Source organism: Galeopterus variegatus, unplaced genomic scaffold (assembly GCF_000696425.1).
Source record: "Galeopterus variegatus unplaced genomic scaffold, G_variegatus-3.0.2 Scaffold7344, whole genome shotgun sequence".
NCBI lineage: Eukaryota > Metazoa > Chordata > Mammalia > Dermoptera > Cynocephalidae > Galeopterus > Galeopterus variegatus.
The window spans coordinates 30,404-33,813 of NW_007733455.1; the positions used below are offsets into that span (position 1 = coordinate 30,404).

Sequence of the window (3,410 nt, forward strand, 5' to 3'; positions counted from 1 at the left end):
AAAAGAATTCAGTTAGCCAGTCTTCTGATTTTAGTCATAAAGGAGAAAGCATTAAGTCTGATGTAAACCAAGAAGCCAAGCTTAGTACGTGTTTCATGATCTACAGTGCAAATATATAAAACTCTCCCCTTCCTCACACCAAGTACCTCTGAGAATCAAATTTTTTTAAATAGTGTTAGCTGCAACGTGAATGAACCTTGAAAACATTATAAGTTAAAAAACAGTCACAAAAGACCACATATTTGTGATTCCATTTGCACAAAATGTCCACAATAGGCAAAGTAGATTGATGGTTGCCCAAGGCTGAGAGGGTGGAGGGGATGGAAGAATGAAGCAGGGTGACTTCTAAAGGTATGGGGTTTGGGGGGGAATTATAAAAATGTTCTAAAATTGATTTTGGTGATAGTTTCACAACCCTATGCATATATTAGAAGCCATTAGTTGTATGGTACATGAATTATATCTTTAAGTTGTTACCAAAGAAAAGTTTGGAAAAGTTAGCAATATTTTACCATGTCAACCTATTTTATATGCAAGAGAATACTTAGTAATTAATCAGACATTGCCAAATGTCAAGTAAAACAATCTCCAAGTCTTTTGTTGAACAAACAGATGGAGTTTGCTTTCATAAAAATATGCTTGATAAAGTGGCAGCATAGTTTATTGGTATGAAAAATAACGCATCTGAGCAAATAAGAGCTGGGGAAAATATATCATCCTTGAACTATCACATGTTGTCAAGGGTCTTAATTGTCTTCTGGAGGGTTATTAACCAGGCTTCTTTAGCAGTCACCTGGGACACCTTGCACATGCAGTTTCTAAGATGGACAGTGTAGCTTTCAGGATTATGTTTCTTGTATTTGTTTCTAGACAGAACCCAACACTGATATTATGACAGTCATTAGTGTCCACTCCTGGCCACAGAATGAATGCTGTAAGTGCATTTTCCCCAGTGGGGCATATTGGCCAGCATGTGACTCATTTAGTGAGTGTAAAAAAGGAAGAAAATGGGGACACCAAAATAAAACCGCAAGAAATGATTAAGTTCACTAGGAGAATTGGTTAGCACGTGATCTTGTCAAGTATATTCCGCAACCTTAAGAGAATCCCCTGCTACCTAGTCATTATGTGTGGGATGTTATTCCCTGATGGAAGTTATTTAATGATAAACAATGGACTTGGGCATAATGATAGATGTATCATTGCCTGTAGTGACTCTTCTGGATAAATAAAATGGCTCAGAGTTAATATTTTAGAGAAAAGAAAGCAGTGGGTGGGTTGCAATAGTATGCTCATGTAAGCATCTGCCACAACTTAAGGAGATGTGTCTGTAGATGGTTTGATTATTTAACTGAAGACATTTAATCACCTCCACCCACCAAGAGGATAATCTAGGAGAAATAAGAGAGTAAAGCAAACCACCTATCATCCTAGCAGTCAGAAAATGCAGGAAGCCCACTCCACTCACTGATTGAATTATAGTTGGATTCCAGGGTTCACAAGAGCCTTAAAGGTCAAACAGTTTGACCATCTACATAAATAGTTGAGCTACAGAGAGGAGAAAATCTTCAATGTCCAATTGCCGATGCCAAAAGAGAAAGCCTGCAGGTCTGCTGAGGTAGGGTGAGGGATGGTAAGGTGACAGTGAGTTGCCTGCATCTTCCCAACTTGGTAATGTTCTTAGACACTATGTCGAGGTCCCTCCCAAGGCATGTCCCACAGCAACATGGTGTCCAACTGTGTTACAAATGGTTCCCATACATGCAACTAGAGGGAAATCACTAGACACTATGTCGAGGTCCCTCCCAAGGCATGTCCCACAAGCAACATGGTGTCCAACTGTGTTACAAATGGTTCCCATACATGCAACTAGAGGGAAATCACCTGTGCATCTTTCTCCCTTATCCCTGCATTCTGCACTTGATACCAAGAATTCAAGTCTTTAGTCTGTTGGATCAACTATATGTAAGCTCTAGGTATAACAGGTCAAGATGTATCTTTCCTGACAACATCAATATGTATATTCCATCTGCCTTTACCAGGAAGATAATTGTCTTAATAATTGGGTTTCTTTGTTGTTTAAAAGTTACTTTGTGCTCTGTAAGTCAGTGTCTATATGCACACACAAGCACATGAGTACACATCCTCACCAACACTTGTTATTGTCTGTCATTCTTGTTGAAACCATCCTACTGAGTGTGAAATGGCATCTCATTGTGGTTTTTGTTTGCATTTCCCTGCAATGACGTGGAGGTTCTTTTCACGTACTTTCCTTCATCTTCTTCTCTTTCTTTCACTGAGGAATGACCAGGCTGGAGAAACAGAACTCAGTTGCTTACACATATGCTTCCCAAAAGAAGAAACCAAGTTTTATTCATTTTTATAATGTCAACACCTAGCACAGTGCTAAGCACTTAGTAGATGCTAAATAAACATTTGCTGAATTAACAAATAGATGAATGAATGAACACACGAACCAATCCAGTTCCCTTTTGTCCTGCCCAGATCCCCCCAGAATTCTCTTTTTAAAAATATCTGATGAGAGTTTTGAAGCCTTAGAAGTGAACTTAACAGATGAATCATGGTTTGCATGATGCAAAAGTAAACTTAGAAAAGCTGTGATGTTTAAAAATATCCTGTATATTACCAAGTCTCACTTTGAAGTCATTTATCTGCCTCCCAAGAATGAACATTTTTCTAAAGTCTGAGCAAAGTAATTTCTAAGAAATTATGAAAAGGATTCATTTTCTTCTGTTTTCCTTATGGCTTGTTTTCTGAAAAGTAAGTGACCTAGTTTAATAAATGGTCTATGAAAACATCATGGTAAATACACAGTAAATCATCGGTCATTTCAACCTAGCTAATCTGTATCAAAACCAAGAAGAGTTTACTGAGTCAAAGAACTTCATAAGGGCCATGATCAGGAGAAAGAATGATTTTGTTTTCTCAGACTCTCCCTTCTCCACATCCCAACAAATCATTCCTTCTTTTGATTTTTTGGTCTTATCTAAAGCCGTGTGTTTCTATGGCAAACTGTTGATCCGTGTGAAACTGATTGGCCCTTCCAAATCAGCTCCTGTGTGTGGACATCACCTCCACATGAGAAGAAGAAGCAAAAACGGGTGGAAAGCAGTGGCTTCTGCTTTGTTTTTAAACTTTAGTTTCCTGGGTCAAGGAATTTAAACTAATAAACTCATTGTGCACTAGTAAAGAGAGTTATGGTTGGATTTTCTTTTTTTCATAATAAACGGAACCTCTGTTATTCTACACTACACAGTGTTGTTGGATTGTGTATCATAATATCACAAGTGAACCAAAATTTTTTGAGATGGCCTTATTCATTCCACTTAAGAATAATTTCTAAAGTTAGCCTCGTTAAAGAGATTGTATTATCCAGAATTCAGAGCACT

At 37.9% G+C, this 3,410-nt stretch overlaps 1 protein-coding gene across 1 annotated transcript in view; it reads left to right on the plus strand.

Annotated features, from left to right (window-relative positions):
* The window catches only part of THRB (thyroid hormone receptor, beta), a 43,010-nt gene that overhangs the window by 8,700 nt on the left and 30,900 nt on the right, over positions 1 to 3,410 (plus strand). The window lies entirely within an intron of this gene.